This window comes from Paroedura picta, chromosome 16 (genome assembly GCF_049243985.1).
Source record: "Paroedura picta isolate Pp20150507F chromosome 16, Ppicta_v3.0, whole genome shotgun sequence".
Lineage (NCBI taxonomy): Eukaryota > Metazoa > Chordata > Lepidosauria > Squamata > Gekkonidae > Paroedura > Paroedura picta.
Genome location: NC_135384.1, coordinates 27,352,514 through 27,374,857, shown reverse-complemented (window position 1 = coordinate 27,374,857; position 22,344 = coordinate 27,352,514). Strand labels below are relative to the sequence as shown.

The 22,344-nt window shown below is 52.3% G+C and overlaps 1 protein-coding gene and 1 long non-coding RNA gene across 3 annotated transcripts in view; one reads left to right on the top strand and one right to left on the bottom strand.

The window, feature by feature from the left end:
• Positions 1-10,280: 10,280 nt before the first annotated feature.
• Positions 10,281-22,344, bottom strand: part of LOC143825023 (uncharacterized) — a 12,747-nt gene continuing 683 nt past the window's right edge. Inside the window, exon 3 of the long non-coding RNA XR_013226935.1 lies at positions 10,281-10,348. This is a non-coding gene — a long non-coding RNA (uncharacterized LOC143825023). The remainder of the gene's footprint in view (positions 10,349-22,344) is intronic.
• Positions 17,661-22,344, top strand: part of ORMDL3 (ORMDL sphingolipid biosynthesis regulator 3) — a 25,419-nt gene continuing 20,735 nt past the window's right edge. Inside the window, exon 1 of one of the 2 annotated variants that reach the window (XM_077312937.1) lies at positions 17,661-17,824. The gene's annotated coding sequence lies outside the window, so the exon portion shown is untranslated. The remainder of the gene's footprint in view (positions 17,825-22,344) is intronic. The other variant, XM_077312936.1, reaches the window with a different exon arrangement.

The window sequence follows — 22,344 nt, the reverse complement described above, 5'->3', positions numbered from 1 at the left end:
CTGGAGAGCCACGGTTTGGCCACCCCTGCTTTAAAGATTGAGGACCTGTGGCCTAGGTCAAGCAAAATGTGTTGAGCCAGCACTTAAAAGACAGCAAAGAAATTGCCGGGCAAGCTTCCAAGAGCGGTTCATTCCGCAGCTCTAGTGCCACCACTCAAAAGGCCCGGCTGTGCTACTGCAGGTTCCGAATGCAGCACTGCACTTAGAAAGAAGACTGAACGGCAGGAAAAGGAGAGGGGAGTTCTCGAACTCAGAGCTCGGGCACCGGTTCCGCACTCAGAGCTTTCTCTGGCAGGCGATCCTACTTGACAAGTCCACGTCTTGAATTCAGGCAGCAAACTGTGCTGAATTTAAGAAACAGAAAAGATGAGTCCGTGCGAGGCAAAAAATATAATCGGAAACTTTACTGATGTGATCAAACAGTTTCTGCTTCAGTGCAGAGAAAACTAGCTGTCATCTAGGGAAAAAATCCTCCTTCGGTCTTAGTTCTCAAACAATTCCTAGTAAATATGGTTTTCGTCAAACTTCGTCTGGACACGTTTCGCATTCTGGAATTTACCCAAGGCAGCCCTAACCAGCCCTGGGAGATCTGACAGACAGATCCCAAACCAAACTGGGCAGCTAGAGCCTGCTGGCGCAATTTAAAAATAGAACACCGCTTTTTGACAGGACCTGTATTCAGATCACATCTCCCGTTTCCTTGAAACTACCTTGAAACCAACTGCCCCTGCGGGAGCCGTTTGGGGCTCAGCTTCCCGTCCAACTGCTGAAGGAAGGGGGCTTCATCTGAAGCGAGTTGCTTGTCATCGATCACCGGGAGACAAGGGCACCGGTCTGGACAGGACGGTCGGAGCAGTGATTCAGTGTCACGGGGTTTCGCGGTATCAGGGCTGCATTAAAGCTAAAAATGAGAGCTGGGCCATACTGCAGGTTCAGCATTTATGCGAGGCCGACGTTGTTAAATTCCTCGTTTTTCTTGTCCGCGGCCTCTCAGGCACCTGTGTCCACACTCCAAACAGTACACTCAAGCATTTGTCTTTCGCGTTCACCGATGGAAAGTAAATTCCTTCCTCGCAATAGCTCCTCGGGCTGCTGATGTCAACGGAACCAGATCCAACCACGAATGTTATAGGGCCTGCTCTTGGAGCCAGCTCGGTGTCTTGGTTAGGAGCGCTGACTTCTAATCTGGCGAGCTGGGTTTGATTCCCCGCTCCCCCACATGCAGCCAGCTGGGTGACCTTGGGCTTGCCAAGGCACTGATAAAGCTGTTCTGACCAAGCAGTGATATCAGGGCTCTCTAAGCCTCACCTCCCTAACAGGGTGTCTGTTGTGGGGAGAGGAAAGGGAAGGCGATTGGAAGCTGCTTTGAGACTCCTTCAGGTAGAGAAAAGCGTCATATAAGAACTAACTCTTCTTCTTCAGTAATCTCAGGGCTCTCTCAGCCTCCCCTCCTTCATAGGGTGTCTGCTGTGGGGAGAAGGGAGGGAAGGATAGAGAAAAACAGCATATATGAACCAAATTTTTTCTGGCAACTGGCTTCTCTTCCGAGCTTCAGTGGAAAGTTTTCGTGTTAAGCCATCTTGACACTGCTTTGGAAAACATGGTGGGTGATCATAGGCCAATTGCTCACTCTTGGCCAGTTCTACCTCACAGGGTTGCTGATGGGCTGAGCCTTGCGGTCTCACTTCCTGTCTCAGAGTTGATTGGCTGAACCTTATGATCTCACTTCCTGTCTTAGTGTTGATTGGCAGAAGCTTGTTTACTCACTTCCTGTCTCCATGTTGATTGGCTGAATAACTTGCTTTCACTTCCTGCCTCAGTGTTGATATGCTGAGCCTTGTGATCTCACTTACTTCCTGTCTCAGTGCTGATTGGCTGAGAGTTGTGGTCTCACTGCCTATCTCCATGTGGATTGGCACAGACTTTTGATCTCACTTCCTGTCTCACTGTTGATTGGCTGAACCTTATGTTATCACGTCCCGGGTGTTAAACTCTCGGGAGCTCCATTAGATGTATTCTGCACATCCCTGAAGGAGAGCAGGAGGACCGGAAAATGAATAACTTTTGGCATAGAGTCCCTCCTCCAAAGCAGCCATTTTTCTGCCTGGGAACTGATCTTGGTTGTCTGGCGATCATAGTGGAAGGTCTCCAGGTTCCGCCTGGAGGATGGCAACCCTAAGCAAAGGTACACAGCTCCTATGTACAGGAAAGTGGTGCCACTTCTAGATCGCTTTCCCTTGCTCTCTCGCTGCTTTGCAAAAGGAGTTATTTATTTAAGTCTCGTGCGGCACGTGTGTAACGTATCTAGGAGATCCTAAGATTGTCCAGCAGGTGGTTCGGCATTGCTTGGCCCTGCGTCAAAGCCCTGGTGTTCCTCGGGGGCTGCCCTTGCAAGCGCTAGCCAGGGCCGGCCCAGCTTAGCTTCTGAGACCTGTCGGGCTCGGGTTTTCCCGGCAATCCCGGTCAGGTTTGCAAACCGAGCAAATCTTCCCCCTATTTATTTGCGCACTGGGCAGTCATGCAACTCAGCATTGTTACGATAATGTTTACGGGCAGGTGTTTTGCAGGAGCTTTTGAATTCCTGTGTCGGGTGACCAACGGGTGGAGGGCAGAGGCCTTTGTCCCAACCGGTGCGCAGTAGCATGGGGTGAAAGCGGACAACCCCATTCAGCAGCCCCACGGCTCAATAGCGCCACGAGCATGTTCTCCTTTGTGGGTTTCACTGGGTCAGAACTGGCCATCGGGCTCAAGGGGACCGGCCGGGCCTTTCATCCCTGGGGGATTCCACTACCCTCAGCACCCTCTTTCAAAGGTCAGGACAGTTTTTAAGCCCCAGCAATGGACACAGGGAAGGGAGGGAGCAGGGCCTGAGTTGCAGAGTGGGTGGGAGGCCTCCAGGGGTCAGCCTGTTTCAGGCAGCTGTTCCCCCTCCCCACAGACACACACACTAAAGTATTTCTTTTGCTCTAACCCATCCCTGGGAAGCCAGGTAGGCATTGGCAAACCACCACAGAACCCCCTCGAAAACCTGACAGGGTTGGCATAAGTTGGCTGCAACTTGACAAGAAGGAAGGAAGGAAGGAAGGAAGGAAGGAAGGAAGGAAGGAAGGAAGGAAGGAAGGAAGGAAGGAAGGAAGGAAGGAAGGAAGGAAGGAAGGAAGGAAGGAAGGAAGGAAGGAAGGAAGGAAGGAAGGAAGGAAGGAAGGAAGGAAGGAAGAAAGAAAGAAAGAAAGAAAGAAAGAAAGAAAGAAAGAAAGAAAGAAAGAAAGAAAGAAAGAAAGAAAGAAAGAAAGAAAGAAAGAAAGAAAGAAAGAAAGATGCTGACACAGTCCTCAGATCCCAAATGTGAGGAAAGATGTCTGGCCTTAACCAGGGCCAGGACATTTTCAGTCCTCGCCCCTACTTGGTGGAATGAGCTCCTATTTGGTGGAATGAATCAGTCCTGGCCCCTACTTGGTGGAAAGATCGTGGCCCGGTTGGCGCTGATTCAGATCCCGCAGGGCCTGCAAGACAGAGCTCTTCCACCCAGCTTTTGGTTGGGGCCAGTGATCCTGTAACATCAGTTGGGGCCTCCCCGAGATAACTCGCCAAGGAGAATTCCTTCTGGAGGTTTTGCACAGGAAAGAAATTGCCTGGTTGCACCAAGATGTTTGTTGCTTCAGTGTTATGATATGTTTGTATTAAAGGTTACGTTTTATTGTTGTTATTGAACTGCTGTTGTCCACTGCTCTGACACGCTAGGGAGGGCAGTCTATACATTCATTAAATAAATAAACTCCCCACCTATTCAGGAAACCCTTCCAGGGCCATCAAGAAACCCCCGGGTTTCACAAAACCCTGGTTTAAAACATGTGGGACGCTTTAAGCCTGCAATCCCCCTCATCCCACAGGCTGAAATACCGGAGGCCTGGTATATATGGCAAACGTCTCGGGGGGGGGGGGGGGGCTCTCTCAGTCCGCTCAGACTTTGCAGGATGTATCTGCAAAGGAACAAGCTCGCCCCAAGAGCCTCGCTTTGCAAGCTGACGCCATACGCCCATGAGTGAGACAGAACAGGATAATTGCGTTTCTTTTTATGGGTTTTCAAAAGCGTACCACGAGCCTGGCATATTTATGTGCCCTTTGGCTCCACTAAGGCACTAACCCATTTACCGGGCAACTGGCTAGGATCTGGCCTCAATTAAGAAGAACAAAGCGTGACGTTAAGAAGGCAGAAGGCCGGAGAGGCGGGGGTCAGTTCTGGAGACAGGAACTGTTGAGCGGGCCTTTGACAGCCTCCAGATTTCATGAGCTCATTGCCTCTTTCCCACAGATTGTCCAAGGCCTAGGGTTGCCAACTCCAAGTCCAGAGATTCCTGGGGATTTGGAGGTAGAGAAGGGGTGCCGGCCTCCCTGGAGATCTTGGGCAGTTCCAGTTGATCTCCTGGGTCCCCCTGGAGAAAATTGCCGGCAGAGTTTAAATACGCAAGGAGAAGTAGAACACCCAGAGGCTTAAAATAAAGGAATCGTTTTGTTTAGAAGAGAAACAACTTTGTTTATATACAGCAGCCTTTTTCAATCTTTTGACTGTGAAGCAGCCTCTGAAATGAACTTCCAGGCTTCAAGGACCCGTGAAAGTGCCTTCAGCTGGCTATGCCTCCTGGCCACACCCCCAGAAGTGACGTGTCACCGGAAGTGATGTCACCACTAGGGTAGAACCAGCAGACTGTGGGGTTTGGGGAGAAATCTCCTCTCCTTTTCAGATCTGAAGGTTGGAACTCCTAGACAGGGTTGCCAGTCTCCAGGTGGCACCTGCAGGTCTCCTGGAACTACCACTGATCTCTGGATGACAGAGCTCTGTGGCATTATATCCTGCAGAGGCCTCTCTAAGCCTGGCCCTCCCAAACTCCAAGAATTTCCCAACCTGGAGCTGTCACTATTCTGGAACAACAGGAGCTTGTATTCCTGGCAGAAGGAAAGGGGGTGGGGACAGGCAGGATATCACTTGGAAAAAATGTCCGTGTGAAACTGTTTTGAGGAAAAGGGCCAAAAAATCCGGGGTTCGGGCTCAACTAGCATAATTGGGAGTCCATTTCATGTTCCAGGCTTCCAGCCATTCTTGCTTGCCGTGTGAATTTGAGACCTTACCAGAATGCCCACTAGCATTACAAATGCCTCTCTCACTACCTCTTTCTCTCTGCTTGACGACCCATCGATGGTGGTAGTAGAAATTTGATGATGATGATGGAACCAAACTCTGTTAGAGGACAGGAGGGGAGGGGACAGCGCTCCAAATCCTCAAGAAGGGCAGATTGCACACCACCCCCAGGGGCACAGAGTATACACACCAGGCGTATTTTTAGTTTCCACCGACTCTAAAGCCAGGGTGGCCAGGTGTTTCCTTCCCAGAACCGTGCCAGGATTTCCCTCCATTCATGCACTTGCCACTTTCCCATCAGGGGCTAATTTTAGAATGGGCTGCCCTTTCTGAAAGTGCGGGGGGGGGGAATATTTGACGGTGGTGGAGGATGGGGAGGTGAGGGAACCTGCTGCTTGAGGAATAAGAAGCCAAAGCACTGTGGGAGATGCTTGGAGACCTTTTTTTCATCTCCTCTTGCAAATCCCCGGTTTCCAGGCAACAGGGAAACACACTTGGGTATCTGAGATGCTTGCACTTTCTTCTGAGACACAGGCCGCTCCCGTGCTTGGGAGGGAGAATCCCTGCACTGCAAAAGGGAATTAAAAAGGGGGGGGAGTCACTGAAGGGTTTCATCGGGGGAAACCGTTGACTCATCACTAGGGTTGTTAAGAAACAATTCTCCGGACTGAGAACCCGAGACACTGTGTAGGGCTGGAGGCAGAAAAGCCCCTCCCCAGAATACATACTAGCTAACCCGAGGGGGCGTTCCTGAGCAAGTCTCTTTGGAATGAAGGAGAGCCACAAGGGCTGTGTCCTGCAGCTCTCTTTGCGTCCCTTCTGCTGCTCTCTGGGACTCCCCCGAGAGCAGCTGTCCAGAGGCAGAAGCCCCCATATATTTTAAGCCAGGTCTGACTCTTAAATGCCCATCAAGTCCCTTCTGACTTATGGGGATCCTAGGAATTAAAGGACGTTGAAATGTCCTTCTGTTAGTGGCCTTGCTCAGGTCATGCAAACACAGGGCTATGGCCTCCTTGATGGAGTCCATGCAGAGGTGGCCTAGCTGGGGCTCTCCAGATGTCCATGGACTACAATTCCCATGAGCCCTGCTGGCAGGGCAGGGAATTGTAGTCCATGGACATCTGGAGAGCCACAGTTTGGCCACCCCTGCTCTAAATGCTACCCCATCTTCCAGTGTCCTGTTCACCACTACTCCCATAGCTTCATCCAGCGCTTTAATTCAGCAATTCCCTACCTTTTGGGTATGAAAGTCCAAATTTACTCAGTACGGCACTGTCCCAAGCTTTCTTTGGCATCCAGGGTTAGCTATGACCTTCACAGCCACCAAACTCAGCATTTTGTTTTCTACATAGCTAAGCAGGTGCTTTTGAGAAAGCAACAAGCATCTCACAAAGGACACATCTGAGCCGGCTATGAGCCCCAAGCAAGTTCTTTGCATGTGGAGGCTGCATTCCGACCTCCGGCCACCCTCTCCTTCTCCATTACAGCCTCTAGTGCCCCCTAAGATCCAGAGAAACCCCCATTCCAAAACTCCTAGGAGCTCCAGATTTGGCAGAAAGTAACGGTTCTCTTTCTGCTTGAGGACATCTGGTCTGTGTAGACAGTATTGACCCTGATGGACCACCCTTCTGACGTTTACAAAATGGGACAGATTATCTGACTGCTCGTTGCCATGATCGCCACCATCTTTGCCACGGTTCTTCAATCAAGCATCACCTGCTGGGTTCTCGTGGCTTTTCAACCACGCTGGCAGTGGCTCATGGGAATTGTAGTCCATGGACATCTGGAGGACCACAGGTTGACTACCCCTGCTTTACAGGACTGGAAAGAGTCCTTTCCCAAGGATTGTTACATCAAACTTCAAGGAAATTAACTGAAACAATGACATTTTCACATCCTACTGGTTGTCTTCGGAGATTATTTTTATTCTTTAAACAGAACACACTGGGCTTCGGGGTCTCCTGGGGCCCTCCCCCATTTGTATCCTCATTTCCACCTGCACTCTGCTTGAGTGTTTCTAAATTTAAAAAAAAACAAATGCTCCGAAGATACCTTGAGTCTCCGGGGCTCCTTCCTCCAACAGACCCATCCTGGGAACACAAACAGAACTCCGGAGGTTCACACCCCTTGGCAAGGTGAGGCCTGCACAACACCTGGCACCTAAACGGATGCCGTTCTGTAGCACAGAGGTGTCTTTGATGCCATCCAACTTTGTCATCCTGTCTTGGCAGACAGCCTCAGAGGCTATTTTCGCTTTCCCTGGGAAAGGGCTCTGCCGTAGCAGCCCCTGAGGGAAAAGCTGCCGGTTGTCACCGCTTCCTGTTGGGATTTCCTTCACTAGTCTCTTGTTTGGATTATGAGCCTCCGTTGCCCTTTCAGAAGCTGCCTAAAGCTCTGTCTCTATTGTTTGGAGGAAGTTGGAACCCAGACCCCTGTCTCTCCACCACCACCACCTCCCCCCGCCCCACACGCCCCCGGCCTTCTACTTTTGGATCAGAGAGACTGAGGCAAGATTTTCCCATGATCTCTAGAGGCAGGTCGCCCCTTTCTGTCTTTCCTGCTTTCCTGTCACATTCACAGCTGGAACACGTGAGGACTCAGCTGATGGCTCCCAATAAGCAGGCCTTTGTTGAAGAAAACCTCTTTATTGAGGATACGACAATGCTAACATCTCTAAACCCTTTGCTAAGACTAAACACCTAGGAACCACTGCCCATTCCCATCTCCTATTTCAGCCTCCTATTTCAGGGTTGGGAAGGGAGCGTTCTGTCAGACTTCTGTGGTAAAACAGTAATGACTGGGGAAGGCATTGGCAAACCACCCCGTATTGAGTCTGCCATGAAAACGCTAGAGGGCGTCACCCCAAGGGTCAGACATGACCCGGTGCTTGCACAGGGGATACCTTTACCATCACCTTCACCTTCACCTTTACCTTTACTGGTACTAAGGTGTAGGAGACTCAGGTTCAAACCCCCACTCTGCCATGGAAACTTACTGAGTGATTAGGGCCAGACCCACACTCAGCCTGCCCAAGGTTACCACTGTAAGGATAACATGGAGGAGAGGAAGACAGTGTTGTAAGGTGCTTTGGGGACATGGAGGTAAATGGCATCACCTGGCCCAAACATCCATTAAAGGGGCAACCCTATCAAAACATGGCCCTGTTGGGGGGGGGGGATATTGTTTGGAGACTGCAGGCTGGTTTACGGTTTTAAAAAAGAAAGCAATCAAAAGGTCAGAAGAAGGGAACGACATGTTATTCCAAAGCAAAGCTGTTCCTTGGGAATGTGGTTTGGATAGAATCTTACATTAACGTTTAAATAGAATCAGGCCCTCCAGCAACGAATATTCAGCCAGGATTTCGTCACAAAAGGGGGCCAGGGCAGCCCCTTGTGTGGATTATGCATTTCGGGCACCCTTTTTGAGGCTCCAGGCACAACTGGAATCCTGACACCGCATGCTGGCTGCCTCGACAAAACGGTTGCCTCAAAATGGCTGCCCCGGGAGGCGGAGCCAGCCGCAAAACAATTGCTGCGGCTTGACGGCAGTCGCCAGATCCTTGTGCCCTGGGGGAAGCAGCTGCCCAAGCAGCATCTTACAAAACCTGCACAGCCAATCAGAACTCTGACATTCTGTCAGAATCCTGCTGGGGAAGAGCTCCAGGGGCATCACTGGGCACCCCGTTGGGGACCCCCGAATATAGGAGCTCTGGGGAGCCGAGACAAGCCCCCCACCCTCTCATGAGGCCCCTTAAACCTGCTCCTTCCCCTCCCTTTTGCCTCTGCCATCTTGCTATCAGAAGAGATCCCCAGGGGGCTCCAGGACTGGACAGATCCATCCCTTGATTGATGGCGCCGGCGAGGCAAAGCTGTCCTTCTGCTGCCTTTCGTAATCTTTTCCCAAGGAGCCGGCAGCCTTGGGTTGGGTGCCTCTCCCTCCCTCCAGGGCCCGGCCGGCCGGCTGGCTGGCTGGCTGGCTGGCTGGCTCCCTCCTTCCCTCCCTCGCCGTTAATTACAGCTGGTTCCAGGCAGTCCGTTTTCCTCGACGGCCAGCCTGGGAAGCCCTCTGCAGCTGCCCGCGGATAAATCAGCTTCCCCGCCCGCCGTCCCCTCCTCCCCGACCCGGCGAGGCTGCAGTGCGGTAGGACTGCGCCGCTCCCCTTCCCCCGACCGGCTGCCCGCGGCCACCCCCTCGTTCCGCACGCAGAGCGCCGGCCAGGCAGGGTTATAAATAGTCGATGGCGCTGGAGGAGCTCCGGCTAAATATAGACGCGCGGATTGACCCGGAGTCGCCGCCGGAGGAAGCCGCTCTTGACCTGGCGCTGGAGGCTCTACCTTGAGGGGGCTGGCCCACGCAGCTGGGCTCCCGGGGAAGGGGCTGGCCCAGGTTGGCACCCGCAGGTCTGACAGGGGGAACAGCCCTCTGCGGTGCCAATCTCCAGGTGGCACCTGGGGATCGTCCACGGTGACGGTCGACGTGCAGCGGTAAAAAATGAAGGGGAAGCTCTGGGCTGGGGGTTATTAAGAAAGGGGCCGAGAGGAAAGCAGGCAAGATTGTCACGCCCCTGGGTAGATCTGCCTCATTGGGGATTCTGTGTCCAGTTCTGGCCGGCAAGAGGATTCAGAGGAGTTCGGGCACCTAATGGTGACTGAGGGGGACCTCCGTATCCCTGGGGAGGCCTCGGCCTCTCTGCCCTGTGGCTGGCCTCCAGAGGAACTGGCCAGCCACTGTGAGACAGGATGCTGGACTAGAGGGACCCCTGGTCTGACCCAGCAGGGCTTGATTTATGTTCTTCTGAAGGCCTCAGCTTCTCTGCTCTGTTTTTGGGCATCTGACCCCTGGTCTGATCCAACAGGGCTGTTCTGATGTTTTTAGAAGGCCTCAGCCTCTCTGCCCAGTTGTTGGCCTTCCAGAGGAACTGGTTGGCCGCTGCGTGAGACATGGTCCTGGCCTACATGGACCCCTGGTCAGATCCAGCAGACCTCTTCAAGTCCACCCACTGCCCCTGTCTGACTGATCGCAGCTTCTGTCGGCCAACCTCATTGGGAGCTTCAAGGCGCAATTCACCCCCTGCTTACACTGCAAGCCCTCCCACCTTAGCAGATGGACTTACCTGCATGATCCTCCCCCATCTATCCACACTTTGCCCTCTTCCTCATCTCAGCTCTCCTCCTCTCTTGTGGACCTTGTGGATCTGCAGGCTTGTGAAATCTGGTGGAAAAGCAAAGAGTCAGGCTTAAAGGCCAGGCAGAGAAGTCAGGGCTGTTTCCCCCTCAGCCCTTCGGGGTGACCCCTTAACTCCCATCCCCACTTCCTGAAAGAGTTCACGATTAGCTGAACGCATGGCGCTCTAGAATACAGCCATTCCTGTGGCGGTGGAATGAATTAGTTGCAGAGGTCACTCCTGTAGAGGAATTACGCCTTGTGGTGTTAATATTAGTAGACCCCTACAAATCTGGATATTATGCGACCAATTTGGGATCGAACTACACCACCCAGACATTATAAGAGACTAAGTTATTCCCAACAATCATAAAAACACTATTAGGGAAGATTGAGTTCTTATAACACTGAGAATATCACTGAGGAAGATATAGAAAACGGGCTCGACCCGGGAATCCGTTTTGAAATTGTTTTGAACATTGTGAGATTGTTTTGAACATTAAATCGCTTTGCCATCGCCAGCTTGAGACTCAAACGGGTCGCCGTGTTGGTCTGAAGTAGCACAATAGAATCAGAGTCCAGTAGCACCTTTAAGACCCACAAAGATTTATTCAGGGCGTGAGCTTTCGAGTGCAAGCACTCTTCCTCAGAAGCACTCTTCTTCCTGAGGAAGAGTGCTTGCACTCGAAAGCTCACGCCCTGAATAAATCTTTGTCGGTCTTAAAGGTGCCACTGGACCCTTACGGGCCCTGCGGAACTGAGTCTGAGCCTCGTGCTGTTAACAGCCTTCTTGCCACAGCCGTCTGCTATAACAACCCAGATTCAAAAACAATTAAAACTACAAAAAAAAGGTAGCAGGTAGCTCTCAAGGAGCCTGCAATCCAAAAGAAGAACGCAGATGCCGCTTGTGAACTGGGGAGACGCACTGAATGTCTGTGTCGTGCCCGCCTTCCTCGAAAGAGCTGCAGATGTCAGGAGGCCCAGCCTGCGTCAAGAGCGTAGCAACCGTGTTTTGATGTCAAGGGCTTGCAGAAATCCCGGCATCCCCCAGCCCCTCCTCCTCCTCCTCCTCCTCCTCCACTGCCTGGTTCCCTACACAGCACCAAAAAGAGAGAGAGAGAGAGAGAGCAGAAAAACCCTGGCTGCCTAGAGGAGATGAATATTTATGGGGTTTGAAAATAGCTCCAGCATTCGGTTTCCCCCTCACGTGCTGAGCCAGCAGGGATGCTGCTAAATTGGATGTCAGTGCAGAGAAGGGATTTTGCTCATTCAGGCAGGAGAGGGGATAAAAATAGCTTGTGTGTGTGTTGTGTGGGTGTCTCTCCTGGGCGGAAAAACCTCCTTGAGAAGCCCTCCCTCTCTGCAGCCTTTAGATGTCCTCGGATTTTTGCCCCTTATGCAAAAAATCCCGTCCGCTGCCTCCTGCCCCAGGCAGGCACTCCATACCTGCCTGCAATCCGCTTTCTGCTGGCTGGTCCGGATTTCTAAGCCAAGGCGATAAGCCAGGTAGAAAATGAATAAATGGGAGGACAACATCATAGGGAGAGAAGCCCTTCAGCCCCAACGGATGAGTGTTTCTCCGTCTCTCGGGAATCGTCTAGGCTTCCAGGCTAGGCTCAGGGGGTTGTCTGGTCCTTCCGGCTAGCTCCAAGTTGGGAGGCTCCTGGAGATTTGGGGATGGGGCCTGGGGAAGGCAGGGGCCTCAGTGCCACGGGGTCCACCCTCCAAAGCATCCATGTTCTCTAGGAGTACTAACCAACACGTAACCAGCATGTGGAATTATCTGCTGCAGGACGTGGTGATGGTCAGAGTACGATAGGAGACTGGAGAAACATTTGCAGCAGAGGGTCCTCAGCAGCTTAGCCCCAGGGTATAGATGGAATGCTCTGTCTGGGGCTGTGATGCTCTGTGTGCTTGGTGCTTGGGGGGCCACAGGGGGAGGGTGTCTGGAGTTCTGGCCTCGCTGATGGACCTTCTGCTGGCACCTGGGATTTGGCCACTGGGTGACACAGAGTGTTGGACTGGGTGAGCCATTGGCCTGACCCAACATGGCTTCTCTCGTGTTCTTATGACTGCCCCAGAGATACTCTGCCTTCTTGGTGCTTGGGGGGCAACTTTGGGAGGGCTTCTGGAGTTCTGGCCCCATGGGTGGACCTCCTGACGGCACCTGGGTTTTGGCCACTGTGTGACACAGACTCTTGGGCTGGGTGGACCACTAGCTTCACCCAACCAGATTTATCTCATGCTCTTCTGCTTTAACGGTAATCTGAAGATGCGGTTTCCTCCCTGCCTTGCTTCACTCCCAAGGCTGTGGCAATTCAAAAGCATAACGCAGGGGTGAGCAAACTGTGGCCCTCTAGATGTCCATGGACTACAATTCCCATGAGCCTGGCTGGCAGGGCTCATGGGAATTGTAGTCCATGGACATCTGGAGGGCCACAGTTTGCCCACCCCTGGCATAATGACTGCATCAGTTTTCTGTCTCCTCTTTTACCACCCTTAAGAGACTACTCCTCTACCACCCACAGCGTGGCAGGTCTCACCTTATTGGTCAGTTTGGGGCAGGAGATGTTTTCTGAAATTGCCAGGATTCCCCCAGCCACTTTCCCCTTCAGGTTGCCGTCTTGCCGAATATTTTGCACTTCTCCCACCTTCAGCACTGCTAGATCCTTTAAAAGGTTCCTTTTTTCATTTACGCAAGCTAGGGAGAAGTCTCAGCATTGTTAATGTATCCCCCACCCTCCCAATTGTTCGGGAGGGAGTCAGAGGCAGCTGAGCTGTGCATAAAGAGCTTAACAGACTTCCAGAAGATGGCCCCACCTGGGGAGACCTCCAGCCATGGCCCATCTCGGGACCAGTGGCTCCCCTCACCATTGCTCAGGATGATAAGGTTACCAACTCCAGGTTGGGAAATCCCTGGAGAGTTGTGAGTGCCACCTGGAGAGGACAGGGACCTCACGGGTGTACAAAACCACCTCCAAATCATCTGTTTTCTCCAGGGGAACTCATCTCTGGAGTCTGGAGACGAACTACAATTCCAGGTAATCCCCAGGATATATTTAGGTTATAAAGATGCCTCTGAAACCCAGATCAAAGATTCAAGGAGATCTCCGTGGCTGATGACCATCCTCTGATTCCATTTTTGCAGGTCTGGAGGGGAAAGCGGAGGCTATATCCTCAGGGTGGGATAACCATCATGGAAAAGGTTTTTGTATCCCCCACTTTTTTCTACTTTAAGCAGTCTCGAAGCAGCTTATAATCGCCTTCCCTTCCTCTCCCCACAACAAGCACCTAGAGAGGTAAGCGGGGCTGAGAGAGTTCAGAGAGAACTGGGACTTGCTGCATGGAGAGGCGGAGTGGAGAATCGAACCCAGCTACCCACTCTTAACCATCACACCATGCTGGCTCTCTGCTGGCTGCAAACAAGAAGAAGGGCTCCCCCCCGCCCCCAAATTCAAAATGCTCCCCAAAAGTTCTGAATGCCCCCCACCTTACAACACAGATTTTGAGACGGCTCCCATTTGGCATCGAGCCACTAGAAGAAATGGTCAAAAGAATCCAAGCAGTCCTGCCTGCCAGTTTATTTTCTACCAACTAGGAAAAGGGAAAGGTGAGTTTGGCCCAGGGGAGGCAGGCCATGGAGAAGAGCCAGGCTGCAGAGAGAGTTCTTAAGGAAGTTCTTAAGGAAGCGCTGGCAGGTTCCTTAAGAACCTGCCAGCATTTCCTTAACCTTGACCAGCCAGAGGGGCTTCCTTAACCTCTCCCTGAATAACAACAATCCGGGGTGTCGATTCAGGGGCTCAAGGCAGGCCCTGATTGGGAAGCAGGTGGTGAGAATTCTCAGCCAGAGCAGTTCAGAATCTCAGAAGAGAGATGCGTCTCACAATCTGGCAGCTTTCTGCCGTGAAGGTTGCCAGCTGCAGCAGCGAGGAAATCTCTTCCAGGGGGACTCTCTCTGCACTGGGATGAAATGACGTCAGGCTGGCTGGCTGGCACACACGCCATCCGTCTTCCACAGCAGCACCGTGCTAGCTCGACAACCAGTAGGGTGGCACGCCACCTATGGCCCGCAGCAGGGATTTCGGAGGATTACTCTGCAGGATTTCTACAACCGGCGTCTGGCGGCATTTACAAGGCTAATAAACTGGCATGCTTGGGGATTGTGGTTGCAACCAGATCTTCCTGTGTGGGCAAGACAGTCCAGAAGGGGAATTCTGTAGTAGCACACAGATATCTCAACAGCCAGCCATAGGCAGACGGACCCTAGCAAGTAGGTTTGCAAAGTGCTGTTTGAGAAATTACCGGAGGTTGAGGGGAAGCGCTTAGGAAGGGTGGGGTTTGGAGAGGGAAGGAAGGAAGCTCACTGGGGGCATATTCTTGTCAAATATCCAAGCCTGTGGGCACATTTGGAATTCTGCTCGGTCCTGGTGGTGCAGCAAAATGGCTATCGCGGGAGGCCGAGCTGGCTTTGCAAGCAGGAGTACATGTCCACACATCAGCAGATGGAGAGTGCAGAGAGCCTAATGGAGTCCACAACTTGCTTGCCTCAGAGCACACCCTGTGCTGATCTTCCAGAAGAAGCAGGAAGTGGGCGGGAGCCCACCTTGAACAAAGGAATCCCCAGAGCAGGTGGCTCAGAATCCCATGCAACCTCAGAGTAGCCATTAGGTGTCGCCGGTGAGGACATAGGTACAGCTCAGCGGCTTAAATAGCTTAACAACAGCCCTTCAAGGCTGACTTCACCAAATCACTTGCAGATTGCAATTCCAACACAGACATACAGTGATCACCACAGCTTAACTTCAGCCGCGCAATGCAGATGCTTGAGTGGTTTCGGCAGCTGCTGCCAAAGCAGCATAATAAATCCACCCAGCCAGTCAAACCTCCAGTAGCCAATCAGAAGCCTTGCTGGGCAAAAGCCCTACCTGGTCCCACCCACTTGCTCAGAATCCTTGGTGGGCACCAGAGATGTTGTCAGCAGGTACCCCTGGGAACCCCATGAGGGACCCCTCTTCTAGGGTCTCGCCCTCTATTCCTGTCTTGCCAGGGGAAAGGGGTGGCAGGAAAGAACCTTTCAGCAAGAGATGAACACAGAACTGCAATTCTAAATCTCCTTGGGCAAATGGGGAATAGACTCCGCAGGACTTCCTTGTTTTTCCACATTCTCACTTTTCTCGCTTGTAAATTCCTGCTTCTTCCAGTGTTTCCCACCCACATTTCACAGGGATTTTGCATCCTCTAGTAGTCAATTCAATCTTAAATTGGTTTACGCTTGGCGTTATGCCCTTGCAGATTTAAATATTATTGTAAACCTCCTTGAACCGACAAGGCAGGTGGGATAGAAATATTTTAACGAAATAAAGAAACCGGCAGTTTGGAGATTTCCTCACGACCAGTGAACATTTTGGGAAGTTATCTGCATCTGTATCTTTTCCTGTTTTCTGTAAACCGCCCTGAGCCCTCGGGGAGGGCGGTATATAAATATAATAAATAAATAAATAATCTTCCAGGTGGTTGTGCCAAAAACAGGCACACAAAAACAGAAAGGCAGAGTGGGCTGATGCAATACGCAAAATGTTCAGTAGCCTCTTCCAGGGAGTACCCCATCTTTTCCACCGGCATTTCCGTTTCTGCAATGGCTTCTTGAAAAACACTGAACCGGCACAAGCGGGAATGCAGAAGAAGAAGCGAGCTCTGCGGAAGAGGCTGTCCAGTATGGGGGGGGGCCTTGTCCGTGGGGATCAAAGGAACAAGTCGGTCGTGGCAACAGTTCATTGTAATGCTATTGTGATCTAGCAACGACCAGTTTCGTTCAAAGCCCTCCCCACGGCATGACAGGGAAAAGGGCAGCTGTGAAGGGCCGGCGGGAGGGAAACGGCACCATTGTCAACAGGACCTTTGAAAACGTGCCATCTTCCCCTCCAGATGGCTCGCCACCCTGCTTGGATGATGTTTGGTCTGTGCTGGCAGCTGTGCTGGGGAAACCTGGCCAGCCAGTTGCTGTGTGGAAAGCACATCGCTGGTTCTTTGCATGAATCGTCCCCTCAACCCCCGTTCTCAAACCGATGACCTGGACAGGTTGCAGGAGGGGAATGTGAAATGCTGGCTTGGCGAGAAGGAGGGAGGGCTGCTTGGCCAGGTGGATTCCGTGGCAGTGCATCCTGTTCAAGTCCCTTCCTTCCCTCAACCCGACCTTCCTCAGGCTCCACCTGAGAATGATTAAACTGTGGAATTTTCTGCCAGAGGATGTGGTGATGGCCACCGGAATACTAGACAGAGTCATGGAGGATAAGACTGTCAATGGCTATTAGTCATAGTGGCCAAGGGGAACTTCCACATTCAGAAGCACTAAACCTTGACTCCCAGAGTCAGGAAGTGGCATCAGGGAAAGGCCGTGTGGAGCACGGGCCTGATCCAGCAGGGGTTTTTGATGTTCTTATGAAGCCCTCAGCCTCTATGCCCTGTTGTTGGCCCCCCCAGGGGGAACTGTGGTCTTCCTGCACAGTATGCACACAACTGCCTGTTCGTTTTTTATTTAAATTGGTCAATGGTGAATGATGTTTGAAGGGCATGAGCAATACCATCGCACATTCCTGGAGACGGAGAGAACACTGTTTCTCATCTCGTCTGTTGGTAAAGATCGTAATCTCTGTTGGGAAGGAATTTAGAGACATTAGTGGTAGATACATCTCCACTATGACTTCATTATCTGTTTTTGCTTTGATGCAGATTGTTATAGTCTACCACGCTGTTGTATATGGACACAAGGGTAATTCACCGGGAGTTGTCTGTGGGAAATTGTGTTGGAAACTGGGGGTTTTCTTTTGTTTTTCAGCTTGGACAGATTCATTTGGTTTGCTGGTCACTGTGTGAGGCCTCTTGTGGCGCAGAGTGGTAAGGCAGCAGACATGCAGTCTGAAAGCTCTGCCCATGAGGCTGGGAGTTCAATCCCAGCAGCCTGTGCTTGCAGAGGATACCTTTACCTTTACTCTGTTGGATTCTCTCCCTGCCCTCCTCTGGCTCCACCCCACAACCATCCTCAAGTAGCAATACTAGATATCCCCCCCCTGTTTATTAATACAGTCAGGAACCAGCAGAGAGTATACTCACATTGATGCTAGAATCACAGACCTGGAAGGGACCTGGAAGGGACCTCCAGAGTCATCTAGTCCAACCCCCTGCACGATGCAGGAAACTCACAACTACATAAAACAGTGCGCAAACGAATGCAATGTCCTCGTTTGTTCAAACAGAGCGTGCCCTTTTCTAGCCTTTCAAGGCAGCGCGCTCCCTCCCTGAGGACTACATTTCCCAGCATGCGCAAGCGGCCGCCGGTGATGACGTAGGCGCCGCGGAGGCGCCCCGAACCCTGCTTGCCGTGTTGTCAGCTGCTGGCGGAGCAGCCCGGACTGCCGGGGGCGGCGTTTTGTTGTTTGTTTGCACGCTCTTTCTCTGCGGAGGCACAAAACCTCGCAGGCGTCCCGGGCAGGAAGCGCAGAAGGGAACGGCTCGTTGCATTGCAAGGTAGGCTGCGCAGGGATCGGGGCCGGCTGGGTGCAAGCCTGGCACGAGAGGAGGTTGGAAGGGCAGCGGGGGGAGGCGGCTTGCAGCAGCTGCCCTTCCGGCTGTGCCCCCTCCCCCAGGTGGGGCAGGGGTGGGGAGACTTGTAGACCGCTTCTGCCTCTGCAGCGCAGCCCGGGAGGGGCTGGGGGTGGGAGGGGGCGTGGGCCAAGCAGCCCCTTTGCTGGGGAGGGGGCTGCTGCGGGGGGAGGGGGCGCCTTCCTTCCTTCCTTCCTTCCTTCCTTCCTTCCTTCCTTCCTTCCTTCCTTCCTTCCTTCCATCCAAGGCTGCGAACTGGGGGCTGAAAGCTGCAGCCGAGCATTTGGGGAGGGAGGAGGGGGCGTCGGGGGTAAGAGCAGCCAAGAAGCTAGCAAGGGGGTGGGGGGGGGGGAGAGAGGATTTCCTCTCTCCTGGTTCCGCACCGGTTGGATAGTGCACTTTCGGTGCGCTTCAGAAGTCGGCGCTTCGCTTCAAAAGTTCAGCGGGAGCATGTTACCCAAGGGGTGCGGAATGAGAACCGATGACTGAAAATCCTTGGGGATGAAGGGCAGAGAGAGCATCTCACGTGGGGAAGGCATGTGCGGAAAGAGTGCATTTCCCCCCCAGGTTTGTGGGGCTTGGACGCCACTTTCTGGCCCCTTTAAAAGTTTTTGCGAGGAAGTGCTGGGCAATCGCAGCTGGGGGGGTGGGACCAGGGTGGGTGTTTGTTGGGGGCAGTGCGATCAGCAGCTGCCTCCTCCCTCCTCCGTTGTGTCTGGCAGCGGTGGGTGTTTGTCCACCTGCGTTCCAACTGGCTGACCTTAGGGACTGTTTTCGAACCCGTGACCTCCTGAGTCTCCTGCACAAACACTCCTGTGCTTGTACAAGCCTGCGGGAAAAACGGCGGGATCAGCAGAAATTACTGTTATTTATATTGCAGCCTGGAGAGCAGGATGTTTACAAAGACTCCGGCACCAAAACAGGGTTCCTGCCCTGAGGCCCTTACAGTCTCTCAAAGCTTGGCAGAAAGGCTTGGAAACAGAGGGAGGGAAAGGCAGGCCAGCGGGGAAGGAAGCAATTGGTGGTAGAGGTCAGGTCACCATACCTGGGCCTTGTTCTAATAAAGAATGACGGACAAGGAAACCCAGGAGCACTTAGAAGACAAACAAAATTTGTGGCAGAGCACAAGCGTCTCTGACTCGCTGCTCAAAGTGACCAGGGAGTCAGGAAAGCCGCAGATGTTCGCAATCTTTGAGGTGCTCCTGAACTTTTGCGGTTTTCTTGCTGCTGTAGACAAACCTGCCTTGATCCACCTGAGAATAAGGAAGGGGTGAGGTTTGTTGTTTTGTTTTTTTCAGAAGAGAAGGGCATGCTTCCCGAGCAGGCAGACTGATGCCTCCTTCCCCAGAATGCCTTTTGGCCAGAGAGCATGAGGAGCATTGGGGAGGGGGTGGATGTATCTGTTACTGCCTGCCGGGGTGGAGTGGAGCCTATAGGCAAAGGCTGGAACCATTTAGGGAGCAGGGAGGAGCGACTGCTCCAGTAGCCCCGTGAAATCTGTCTTGGAAGACCGAAGGGGAAGGGGAACCAAGAGCCATTCACATGCAAAACAGTCCACCGCACGCCCCTCGGCTGGGGAGGGGAGAGGGGGGGAGAGGCATCCTTGCAGCTGCAGTGCAACAAAAGTTGGCTTGGATGTGGCCTAGTTATTTTTGGGAATGGCTCGCTGAAAGTTTTCGTAAACAAAGCTCTTGGCTGAGATTGTTCCTGTCCTGCACCAAGTTCGAACCCCCAGGGCTTAGAAAGGAGAAGAGAAGGTGGATCGGAGCAATGAACTCCCCCTCTAAATCAGGGGTAGTCAACCTGTGGTCCTCCAGATGTCCATGGACTACAATTCCCATGAGCCCCTGCCAGCTGGCAGGGGCTCATGGGAATTGTAGTCCATGGACATCTGGAGGACCACAGGTTGACTACCCCTGCCCTAAATGGTTAACTCTGCATGCTGTTAGAAAGTGAGATCTGGAGGCAAGAGACATTTGGAGGTCTCCCACCCGCATACTCAGCTGGCTTGATCCTGCTTAGCTTTGAGAGATCTGATGAAATCAGGCTAGCCAGAGCTATCCCAGATAGGGTCTACATGCAATCTGCTCCACTCCCTCCCGCTGGGGAGCAAGCGGCCAATCCGCCTACAGTGGCCGATGGGTGCAATAACCATCGAGCTTAATCCTGCCTGCCTTTCTTCTTGCGCAGCAAAGGGCAGGGTTGGTCAAGAGGGTCCTTTCCCCCCCTCACACGGTTCATCGGGAGTTTCCTAACTTCAACGGTGGCGGTTTTGCCTGGACTTTTGACTTGGCGTTTTCTCCAATGACCTTTTGCATTATCACGCTAGGCAGATTTCCAGCGGGTCGCCGTGTTGGTCTGAAGCCACAGAGCAAAATTAAAGTCCAGGGGCCCTTTTAAGAGCAGCAGATTATTGTTCCAAGACATAAAGTCCCACGTGAATGCACACTGCTTCCGATGCACTGAGACGGAAGTGACCAGTCCGTACATAGAGGTGGTGGCTGAGCGACAAATTAGCACGCAACATAATGATGTTTATCTGCTTAGCCTTTTGTGTATTTGACCTATGTAAAGAATGGGAGGGCATTGTTGGCATTTAAGGGCATCTACCAGGGTGGTCAAATTGGCTTTTCAGTTGTGCAAGGACTACAGTTCCCATGAGCCCCTGCCAGCATGTGTTGATGTTTCAGGGGTGGGCTGGTTAGAAAGAGCCAGCTCCATGCCCCAGCGGATGTCTCACCAAGGAGCAGGGCCGGCCCTTCTCCCATTCTCCTGAGTTTCTAGTGGCTGGAAGGTAGAGGAGGAAAAGTGAGAGAAGGGGGAAGGCCGCGATTGGCCCTCAGTGGGTGAGTGCTGTTTCCCTATTGAGTGCATACCCCCCCATGGAGGGCCAATCAGGCCAAGTTTTACCGAGTGCATTGTCGCAGTTACCAAATGGGCATTATTTGGGGGGAGATAATTCCCTATGTTTCTCTCTGGAATTTAGTCCAGACAAATGGTGACTGTATAAACTAAGCTTGTTATTCCTGTTTGGCCTTTGCCTGTTAAACATCATCATTTGTTGTATGCTGATCTGTAGCTCACCTTCTCCTGGTAACTTCCATTCCTGGTAACTTCCATTTCAGTGTGTCTGAGGAAGTACACGCACAGGAAAGCTTACGCCAGGGGTAGTCAAACTGCAGCCCTCCAGATATCCATGGACTACAATTCCCAGAAGCCCCTGCCAGCAAATGCTGGCAGGGGCTCCTGGGAATTGTAGTCCATGGACATCTGGAGGGCCGCAGTTTGACTACCCCTGGCTTACGCCTTGCATAAAACTTGTATTGGTCTTTAATGGTCCCACTGGACTCAACAAAATTTCTGTCATTACTCTAGTTACCCAAGTGGTTTATAGTGGAGTTTATTTTTGGACAAACAGAAATAACTTGACAGCAACAAGGAGTCTGGGAAGCATCTATAAATTACATTTCCCATCCATGTAAGGAATGCAACCCCACCTATGCCCAGAAACAGCAATCTCAGTGGATCATTTCTTGCCTAGATTGCCGAACCAGCTAGTGTGGTAGAGTGGCTAGTTGTATTGGGTAGAACATTTAAAAAAAACAATCATTTGTTTGACATAGTCTCCCCGATCCCCCACGTTTCCTGGTTAAGGGGAAACGGTTGTTCAAACAAATCACAAAGCCGCTGAGACGCCGCCGATGGCAACAAGAGAAAGAAATGTCGCGTACAAAAATCGGACTGCACCTTATGTGGCACGTTCATGTAGGTGCATTGAACTTATTGTGGACAGATTGGCTTTGAAAAGGTTAACCTGCTCCAGCTCAGAGTCCAGGTAAGAGAGAGAAGAGACCTCCCACCTTAGGTGAAACACGGGAGGCCAGCAGCCGACTGCCAAGTCTACCTGAGAGACAGAATTCCCTGAACGCTTTCCCTCCCAGGCCCTCTAGCATGCAGAGTGACAGTATTCAGCACCCCTTCTTAACAGCCTGTGCAGGAGTTCTCAAGCGAATGAGGAGGATGGGGATGACCGTACGGCTGCCTTGTGCCAAGTTACAGCTATCTCAGCACTGGCTGTTTCCAGACCCGTGTGTGTGTGTGAAAAAGCCCTCCTAGCAGCAGCAGGCAGGGGTCTTTTGGTCCTGGCCCCGACCTGGTGGAATGAGCTCCCAGGTGAGCTGCGGGCCCTGCAGGAGCTTCTGGCATTCTACGGAGTCTGCAAAACGGAGCTCTTCCGCCAGGTCTATGGTTGAGGGCGAGGACAGTGAGGAAGATCAGCGCCCCCCCCCCAAATATTATGCAGCAGTCAGTTGTCATCTTGACCCTCTTTCTTTCCCCCAGAGGCAGGGAGGGAGCGCAGGTTGGGAAGGTATGATTGCCGTGTTGTCTCTGCTTTGATTGTGATTTCGTGTCCGTTTTAATGGGGTTTTTACTGGGGTTTTAAT